Below are 11,101 nucleotides of genomic sequence, written 5' to 3'. Positions count from 1 at the left end.
CTCAGCACAGCTTAATTTAGTGACTTTTTGTTTTTCACCCTGCAAGGGACTGTGGCTGTTGCTTGACCGAGGCTCACACCCTAGTCAACCAACAGCCTAATTTCTCACATTGGTATTGAGTGTCGTGGATCAGGACTTGTGTTTACAGGACAGTGCCATACAGTGATTTGTGTAACACAAAATCCCACATAAATAATTTGATACAATCTCAAGCCTTTTTTAATTCTCCTTTGTTTTCCATTGGCTATTTTTTTCTTTTTCCAAATGTAAGTACCCTAACCTCCTCTTTATCATGGGGATGGAGCTGATTAAATTTGACAAACTCATTAGGCCTGAGCTGCAAAGGGTCTGCAAAGAGCGAGGGCTGAATGTGGGCAGGACAGCTTCCAAGGTGGCTCTGCAGATAGCCCTCTAGGCCTATGAGGAGGTTAAAAGGCTGCAAGTTGCCACAGTGGGAGATGACCCTGAGGAGGTGGAGATGGACTTAAAGGGGGATGAGGCGCAAGACCTAGGGTGGGACCCTGACCTGGAGGGAGAGTCCAACAGCCACCCAGAGGAGAACCAGGATACCCAGGAAGGGGTAGGGAGCAGTGTGTCTTCCAGGGACATGTCCAACGTGGAGGTGGAGGACACGAGGGAGGACAGAAAGCTCATGTTGGAGCTAGCCAAATTAAAACTGGAGAAGCAGAAGGCTGACAGGTCCCTGGCTGATAAAAAAACTACTGTTGTAGCATGAGAAAAACACAAGGGGGCTGAAGCTAAAAGCAAGGCAACCTTTAGGACCCAAGAGTGATGGTGGCAGCATACCAACAGTGTATGCTGGAGAGATCAGAGCCCGCAAACCATAGGAACTGGTACTGATCTATGTGCTAGATGATGATTTAGACAAGTGGTTTGCTTCATATGAAGTTATTCTAAGGGTACACAGGGTTCCAGAAGAGTACTGGCAAAGGGGGTAGTAATCTAGTAAGTAAACAGTTGGTGTCCACAATACTTGATAAATACTTCACTACTGGCACTGAGATCAAGAGCCCTAGGCCAGAGTGAGACACTGACCTGGACAAGAGAGAGGGGCAGACATGGAAATTAAACACATGTATGTGAAACGGAATGTTCTGTAGGAGGTGGTCTCCCACCTCCATGACATCTTAGAGCTCCAGGGGCCCCTTCTCCTATCTTCTCCTGAAGTGGTCACTGGGGATGGGTTATCATCCAAGTGATGTAGTTGGTATGGTGTTCCACCAAATATTTGTAAGGCCCTCCTGCAGAAATGCAAAATCTTCTCCAGGGCTTTGATTCTGAGTTCCACGATATCCTGATGGTGCTTGTGTTTTTGATTCATGCTTAGTATTGGAGAACAGATGCCATTGACAAGTGGGCAGAAACCTCGTTGTAGAAGTCTCATGCTATGTTGACTTTCGCTATCTGTTTCCAAACCTATGCAGTATACAACATCATCAAGCCCTCGTCAAGGACATACAGGTATTGCTAAATACTGAAGAGGGTTTAGATGTTTTCCAGTTGCTCAACATTATTGGACAGGAGATGCATTTTCTATCTATTGTTAAGGATAATTTTTAATGCTGCCTCAATTTTTTGGTGACTATAGTGGGCAATATGGCAGGTCTGGCTTCACACTTGAAGGCAGGTTCATCACTTAGGGGCTATGCATCTCAGGTTGGTATTTTCAGTCCAAATTTATTTTAGACCTCCTATGGAGGTGTTAGTCAAGTTTTCTGCAGACTACCACAAGGTGGCCCTCTTTTCAGGCCACTCAGTCTTGGAAAAATATAATTGACTGAATACCTTTACCACTGCCCATTCTTTCTGTGTTTCCATTTTCCTTCAGGTAGTAGAAGATGTGGCCATAGCTCCTCCTGCTTCTCAAGAGATCTGTTTTCTTCATTCCACCATATGAACCTTCATTAATATGCCTAGAATCATCAATCATCCCTTTTGGAGCAGGACGATTTTAAGCTTTCTAAAAGTCTGAAAGGAGTGCCTAACAAATCTGTCACAAATAATGGTCTGGAAAGCAGCCCTGAACTATTATGAGAGGCTAAGACACTTTCAACCATTCTACTCATCACCTTTGAGCTTTACTCAGTACAAAGAACTACATGCAAGGGTTTTGCCCAGACATGGGTACTGTGCTCGGTGTGGCACAGTAATCAAGTTATACCTCACTAATGAGGCCTAAGTAAGTTTGAACTGGTCTGGGTTGGCTCTTGTTCTCATTCATTGCGGATAAGGTCTGGTAGTTCAGCTGAACTCTACCTATAGGAGCAGTACCAAGGCTGAATTGCATATACTCTGTTTGAAGTGGCATTATGGGGTATGTGTTAAGGTTTGAGCCATTACCTATAATCTGGTTCGGGTCTTCTGCTAGCCAATGTAGGATGACTGTTTACAGAGGTCACAATGTTCCCACACTCTGGAATATGTGGTAGGCGAGTGCCCTCTAGAATCTGCCACCTTCTCAGGTGGAAAAAAACAAAAGTGTAAAAAACCTCTTTGGTGAATGTACTGAAATTCTTAAGAAGTGAAGTGTCAGAATGATCAAGTAAAGGGAGTAAAGAAACAAGCGAAGGAACACAGCTGTCATACGCAACATCACTGCCACCGCCAGGATCATAGATCCTGACGGTGTGGCGGTTTGAAGAGCAGCCATGATCCATGAATGGCGGCAGTGCAGAGGCAGGCACCGCTGTCAGAATTACAATATCCTTTTCCGGCAGCCTTTTCATGGTGGGAACCCCGCCATGAAAAGGTTGATGGAAAAGGATCGGTCCACAAACAGGGTCCCCGGTCATCGTTACCCCTGGAAAAGTGTCCCTGGGGGCACATGTAGTGCCCTTCTTCCATGGCACTTGCCTCCATGTACAGTGTGCCATGCATGACATGGTTCATGGCAAACGGTGTGCGGATGTGTAGGAGGTGATGCAAGGCAGCATGTGCTGCGACCCTTTTCCATGGCCATGGCAGGCCCCCACCATGGTACCGCTGACTTTGGACCACCAACCCGGTGGGCCAATTATAATACGGTGGTCGGACCCACCGCATGCTTGTTGGGTGATCTCAAGACTGCTGCAATGGCAGTCTGACCGCCGGTATCGTAATGATGCCCTAAGATACGAACAGCATCACCCCAGTCTCACCCCTCTGACCGCAGCCTCTGTCAATCTCCTTATCAAGATCTCATGTTTGATAGTGTGGAAGGGGTCAGAGAGAGCTAACAGTACTAAGGCAACAAAGTTGACCTTGTAGGCCGCTATTCAAACAAAGATCATATTGAATAGAAACCAGAACTGGTGGGGTGCCATGATCTGACCAAGAGTCAGATTGACATGGATCTAGCAACTGATTATATTCAGATGTCCTGATAACACCTTGTTCACATATTTTTCTAGGACTTGTCCTGGAAAGAGCAGAAGGGAGTTTGGCTGGAAAATACCCAGAACCGAAGGGTCAGCAGTGGATTTCATTAACAAGTCAGCAGTAGGTTTCTTTAACAAAATCATTACCACTGCCATAAACTGCTCTGTTTTGCCTTTTTCTGCTAATTTTTCTGCCCTCTGTTTTGTCTTTTCTGCTAGTTTTTGTGCCCTCTATTCTGCCTTTCCTGCTCGTTTTTCTTCCCTCTTCTGCTCTGTGTTGCCTTTTCTGCTCATTTTTCTGCCCACTGTTTTGCCTTTTTCTGCTTGTTTCTCTGCCCTTTGTTTTGCCTTTTACGCTTGTTCGTTTTTCCCACCTCTGTTTTGCCTTTTTCTGCGCATCTCTTCCATCAGTTTCTTCAAGACCTGGCTTTTCGATACAGACCTCCCACCCCCAGGGGCGACAGTGCCAAACTCTACAAATGCTGATTAATTGACCATCATATTTTTCCAATCTAAGGGAACAACATCCTTAGAAAGAGACAGATTACACATTTTGTGATGTTGTTTCATAACGACTGCTATTTGTTTCCAGATACTTGGTGGAATAGGGTTTAATGGTGATCCAGAAGATATGATCCCACAAAGCTCCAAAATCCAATTCTCATCAATCTGATCTAATTTATGAGAGGAAATACCCCTTTACTCCCAGCAGGTGAGGCAGTTATATCTGCTAAGTCTTTAGAATCGAGGGTGAGAATCTTGAGAAAAGTTAGGTTTTGAGTTTTCAAACCTTTCCTTGATTTTTTCTATTTTTTTAATCAAAGAAAAACGACATGCTATCACATAACTCTGTGGAGTAGATGAACGATTGCAACACAAAGGCTGGGCTAGCAAAATTATTTGTAATAGAAGGAGCCTATCCTGTGGGGTCGAGTACATTTTGTATTAAATTTGCATAAAACTCTGCTCTTGTGGCTCAAATACGTTTTTATCGGTTTCTTGAGGTTCCTCAAGTCCTGTTTTAACTAGGGATCATAATCCAGGTGCCAATGTTTTCCAACATGTTTACACTTACATTTTGTATCTTTTAGTTCACCATTGAACCATGGAGCCAATGGCCGTAATCGAGGTTTCTGGTAGAACAATGTTAAGTGCCGCCCCTACCCAATGGTTATAGCCTGGCATTTGATCCTCAACTGCAAGCCCAGATAACAAAGTTTGAGTGTGCAAGAGGTTTTCCACTAAGATTGCCTGGTTCAACTTAGACCAGAGTCAATCAAGCACAGGGGGTCCTTTTAACCTACCGGTGTATGGCAATGTGAGTGGCAGCCAAATAAAAATACGCAAGAAGGAATGGTCGGACTGAAGTTGAGGACTGATAGACCCCAAGGCAACCAAGTCAGTAAGAGCAAAGAAATTACACCAAAACAATACAATTCAGGAAATACAAAGGATTGGGAAAATCAGGAATGACCCAAGGAAGAAACAGCCATTATGGAAAAGAAAAAGGAAAGAAAAGAAAATGAAAACCTAAACTGTATTAGCTGCAGAGCAGCTTTAAAAAGCAGTTGCAAACTCTCAAATAGGTGATTGCCGTTTTGGAGCCAGAGGAGCTAAGACTCAGAGCAGCCGCTAGGAGCCCAGGAGCACGAGGCAAGGCAGCCCCAGGTAAGCGAAACTCAGAGCATGCAGCTGCAGGCTTCATATGAGTTCTTCAGAGCGCCCTGAACTGTGGGACTACACAAGGTATCGCAGTTCTCAGGTGTGCGGATGGCGGAGATGCCATGAACGCAACTGTGTAAAACAATTGTCTAGAACGCAGTATTTGAGATGACCATTGGCAGAGAGTTTGCAAGCAATGCACCCATCATTTTTGAATTTGTCAGTGGAAAAGGCCCAAGTGTGAGGGGATTAGGTTCAGACATGGGTCCCATTCTAAGTGTTCCACAGGACTCAAGCTATACCCACTGATGAGGCCTAACAAGCTTAAACTGCTCTGAGGTTGTTTGTATTCCCATTAAATGGGGGGATGGGGGTCATGCCTGGCAGTTCAGGCTGAACTGTTCCTATTGGATTGGGACCAAGGTTGATTTGCATATTTGCTGATCTTTTTCTGAAGAGGCATAGTGGACGATAAACAAGGCAAGGGCCTATGCTATTGCCAGTCACTGGGCCTTTTGCAAGCATTGCAACCATGTATGTTTTCCTCAGTGGAACTCACTAAGTGTGACTGTTATTCTCAGACATGGGTCCAGTGCATGCTGTGCCAATTGACCCAAGCTATACCTCACTGATGAGGTCTAACTAGGCGAAGATGGACTGGGGTTACTTGTATTCCCATTCAAAGGGGACTAGGCCTAGTGCGCAACTGGGCTGTTCCTACTGGAGCAGGACCAGCACAGATTTGCACATTACTGGTATGTATATGAAGTAGCATAGTGGGTGAAAAATAATGGACTGTAATGTGGCCTGAGCGTGTGTTGGTCTAAGTGTGAGAGAACTTACTAGATGTGGGTTCTACGCTTGCTGTACCACATGACTCAAGCTATACCTCACTGATGAAATGTAATTGGGGATTAAACCACTATATCTCCGGTCACTTCTGTTCCCATTCCGAGTAGACCACACCTGACTGATCGGGCTCAACTGTTCCAATTGGTGAATGGCTAAACCTGATTTGCATATTGTTGGTCTGTGTTTGACGTGGCATACAGTGTGAAAAACAGTGGAATAGATTGTGGCCTAAGCTATTCCTAGTAGGTGAGATTTTTCAACTCCACCCGTTTTCTTTGTGTTTGCTTCTTTGTCACAAATAAACCTATGGCCTAAAAACCGTTCAACTTTGAATGTTACTCTGTTGCGTGAAGGATCGACTATTGCAGAAGGGTGGTATAATGCCTGTTCATTGGGAAGGAGATAGGGTCAGGAGGTTCCTCCATACTATTTTTGTCATGAAACCATCTTGTGAATTTTGCCCTATACTGTCAGAATCTCTGGTTCTGGCAATTACACTTCTCTCCCCCTACTCATGCAAGTATCAGAGCCTCTTTACCATGTAAATTTTGCTGGTCAAAGCCAGGCTTTTAAGTGATCTACTGAACCCGCCAAATTGAGCCTCTGATAAGAAACCTGCAGGCTGAAGGTCAGTGTCAAAACTGCAGACTCAGCCTTTCATACATCAGAGAAGGTTATGGGAGTCTGAGTAATATGCAAGGGGTTACCATGCATCTCATGTCATTCAAGAGCCTGAGAAACAAACTTGAGAACCCCTACTTTTGTATCAATGTCAACACCACCTGTGGTTACGGTTGCCACCGTTTGTGCCAACCTCCTTAGAAAAACACTGGCCAGGCTGGTAAAAACAGGCCGAGGTGACAACCCTAGATAGCTATCCTGCAGAGGTGGTTAGGCCACGACTGAAGGAAATAAACTACAGCTGGAAAGCAGAAATTCCTCTTCATGCTGAAATATTTTGGGCAAGAGGATCTGGTATTAAATTTTGTTCTTCTGATCTTGTGATCATTGGCTGAGGTATGCTACACTTACAGAGGATGTTGTGATTGGTTGGAAAGAAACCTCAATGCAGATGCAACAGTTTTTACACCCTTTCCACAAACCCTGCATCTGTTTGGTGATTGCATCTTACATTTCTTAATTCAGCTGGTTTACATTACCTGTGCAAGGGATGTGTAGCAGGAATTTATATGGTCTGAATCAACCTTCTCCACTTCAACAGGAAGGCTAGTGCCTGGGTAGTGCCAGAAGTCATAGGTTACTTTCAATGGAGGACGGTGACTTTTGAAAGTGGTGGGATGTAAAAGTAATTTTTGACTTCCACCTAGAGAACAAAGCGACTGACACCAATTGACCCAACAGGGTGTCTCGCTTCTTGTCTTCACATTCACCAGCCAGGCAAATGAATGCTTATATGATCTACATTAGCACAAACACAACAACATAACTCAAAAGTAGAGGAGGCAAATTGTAAGTGTTATGTTAAGCAGCATAAAAAGGTAAACGATGGAATACATTTAATATTTTGTAATAATCCACTCAGTTACCGCAAGACATTTAGCATTTTGTAATAATCCACCCAGTTACCGCAAGACATTTACCCTTTTGTAATAATCCACCCAGTTACCGCAAGACACTTAGCCTTTTGTAATAATTCACCCAGTTACTGCAAGACATTTAGCCTTTTGTAATAATCCGCCCAGTTACAGCAAGACAGTTAGCCTTTTGTAATAATCCACCCAGTTACTGCAAAACATTTAGCCTTTTGTATAATCCGCCCAGTTACCACAAGACACTTAGTCTTTTGTAATAATCCACCCAGTTACCGCAAGACAGTTAGCCTTTTGTAATAATTCACCCAGTTACCTCAAGCATAGGGTACTGTCTAGCTCATCACTAGCAAATTCGTTGCATATCAATTAGGCAACTGAAATCATGCTATATGCTGGTAGAGGCCCAGTAAAAGGCTGTTTCAGGTCAGGTTTATGACATAGAAGCCTGTGAGTGACCAACTCGCTACTGAGATATAAGGCATTTTTCTATTAACAATAAAGGTTAGCTCATGGCCTCTAGGTGCCCTCCCTTAAAATGGCTAGTAGTTTGGAAAAATGAGGAGGAGAGACTCACTAAAGACATTATCAGGGACTACCTTAGTTGCGATAAGGGCCTTGCAATTCCATGGTTAGCTGGTGTGGAATCAAGCTTCCAAAGGATTGGCTTTCAGCGTGTTTTTGCAGATTCTGAGGTCAATGCTTGTATAAATAAATAGCACCTACAGCAAGCCCTATATAAGCTCGCTTATACTGAAAGGATGACTGTAGAGCGGGGAAAGACGAGCGTGGCAGCATATATGAGCACTGTAATTGATAGCCCCCCGACAAGATACCTTACTATGGTAATGGGTCGCTGGAAACGTAGCCTACTGTTTCGTTTTAGGGCCGGTACAATAAAATATTCACTGTGTTTCCTGCTGGGCTTTCACACAAACTTTGACTCAATGCCCTGTCTTTGTGATGGGAGAGCAGGCCAGTCTAGGCTGAATTTTATATTTTTCTGTGGTTTTTAAAGCATGTATACAAAGCACTTTCTACTTTCGCTTATAAAAATGCGCAACATTAGTGATTTAAGGATTTCATTTTTTGTTTCAACTTGCGGATGATGACAGCTTTTCATGTAGGTGCCTTCTTGAGAACGGCTGTGCGGGAGCGCAGCTCTATGCTCGCTGAATACGTCTGCTCTAATGGCTGGATGTATTGTATTGATGGATGCTGCTAATGCTCTGGATTTAAAATTCATGTTTATGCATTGCATTTTCATGATGTATTTATACGTTTTTATGTACATGTTGGGCTTTCATGGATACCATGTGTGTCCGAAGATTCATTCATTCATTCATTGCATACTGAAATCATGCTGTAGGCTGGTAGAGGCCTGGTACAAGACGGTGTCATGTACGGTGTACACCACAGAATCCTGTGAGTGACTAACTCGCCCCTGGGGAAGAAGTCATTTTTCCATCAACAGAACAGGGTAGCTCATGGCCTCTAGATGCAGCGACCCTACTGTTTCAGACAGTGAACCAAAATAGGGACAGGACATTGTATAAGGCGGCATTTATCAGGCTTGCAAATGTATACTGAAGGGCTTTACTAATAGCAAGGTAACACCTGATGTGCACCCTAATGACGACCCCGGATTATCACTGGGGCACAACATTGTGGACAAAATGTCGAAAAAAAATATCAACAAATATAATTTTCTATACCTAACTCCGCATATATGTACCTACACGGTAATATACCTTCAAGGTACATTGATCTGGAGTTAGGAATAGTAAATATATGCATATATGTACCTTCAAGGTATATTGAGTATACATATATGTAACTATGTTGTGATATACCTTCAAGGTATATTGATGTGGAGTTAGGAATAGTAAATCTATACATATATGTAACTATGTTGTGATATACCTTCAAGGTATATTGATGTGGAGTTAGGAATAGTAAATCTATACATATATGTGCCTATGCTGTCATATACCTTCAAGGTACATTGATGTGGAGTTAGGAACAGTAAATCTATACATATATGTACCTTCAAGGTATATTGAGTATACATATATGTAACTATGTTGTGATATACCTTCAAGGTATATTGATGTGGAGTTATGAACAGTAAATCTATACATATATGTACCTACACTGTAATATACCTTCAAGGTATATTGATGTGGAGTTAGGAATAGTAAATCTATACATATATGTGCCTATGCTGTCATATACCTTCAAGGTACATTGATGTGGAGTTAGGAACAGTAAATCTATACATATATGTACCTTCAAGGTATATGGAGTATACATATATGTAACTATGTTATGATATACCTTCAAGGTATATTGATGTGGAGTTAAGAATAGTAAATCTATACATATATGTAACTATGTTGTGATATACCTTCAAGGTATATTGATGTGGAGTTAGGAACAGTAAATCTATACATATATGTACCTTCAAGGTATATTGAGTATACATATATGTAACTATGTTGTGATATACCTTCAAGGTATATTGATGTGGAGTTAGGAATAGTAAATCTATACATATATGTGCCTATGCTGTCATACACCTTCAAGGTACATTGATGTGCAGTTAGGAACAGTAAATCTATACATATATGTACCTTCAAGGTATATTGAGTATACATATATGTAACTATGTTTTGATATACCTTCAAGGTATATTGATGTGGAGTTAGGAATAGTAAATCTATACATATATGTAACTATGTTGTGATATACCTTCAAGGTATATTGATGTGGAGTTAGGAATAGTAAATCTATACATATATGTAACTATAAAGTTTCACAAGTTGCCTTTAGCAGAATGCACTCCCAACAAGTCTTTCAAAAGCGCAGGAACAACTTCAGAGAAAGACAGATACATTAATCATTGCATGCCTTGCCTGACGCATTTCAGAGTAAACCTCCTTCCTCAGAGGCAGCATGCCAAGCCATGTTCATTTCACGGTCACTCCAACTGAAATAACCCCTTCAATTTGAAAACCTGCCCAGGTGGGTCTTGATAAGCATCATGGGAGTAGAAATCCCTGCTAAGAATCTTGGGAGTTGGAGTCCATATTAAACCCTCGTGGGTCCGGAAACAAAACAGGCTGAAATTTTAAACAGCATATTTTTCTTTTATTAGCATTACATGTGCAGTCTCTCAAAATTGTTCCCAAAAGTAAAGCGCAACTTGTTGCTCCCACATGGCACTTTGCATCTGCATGCCACAGGACTTGTACTGATTCCTACAATGGTGCAATCCCCGACCTGGCTGGCCGTATTAATAAAGTTTCACAAGTTGCCTTTAGCAGAATGCACTCCCAACAAGTCTTTCAAAAGCGCAGGAACAACTTCAGAGAAAGACAGATAAATTAATCATTGCATGCCTTGCCTGACGCGTTTCAGAGTAAACCTCCTTCCTCAGAGGCAGCATGCCAAGCCATGTTCATTTCACGGTCACTCCAACTGAAATAACCCCTTCAATTTGAAAACCTGCCCAGGTGGGTCTTGATAAGCATCATGGGAGTAGAAATCCCTGCTAAGAATCTTGGGAGTTGGAGTCCATATTAAACCCTCGTGGGTCCGGAAACAAAACAGGCTGAAATTTTAAACAGCATATTTTTCTTTTATTAGCATTACATGTGC

This window comes from Triturus cristatus, chromosome 8 (assembly GCF_964204655.1).
Source record: "Triturus cristatus chromosome 8, aTriCri1.1, whole genome shotgun sequence".
Lineage (NCBI taxonomy): Eukaryota > Metazoa > Chordata > Amphibia > Caudata > Salamandridae > Triturus > Triturus cristatus.
This window is presented reverse-complemented; position numbering follows the sequence as displayed.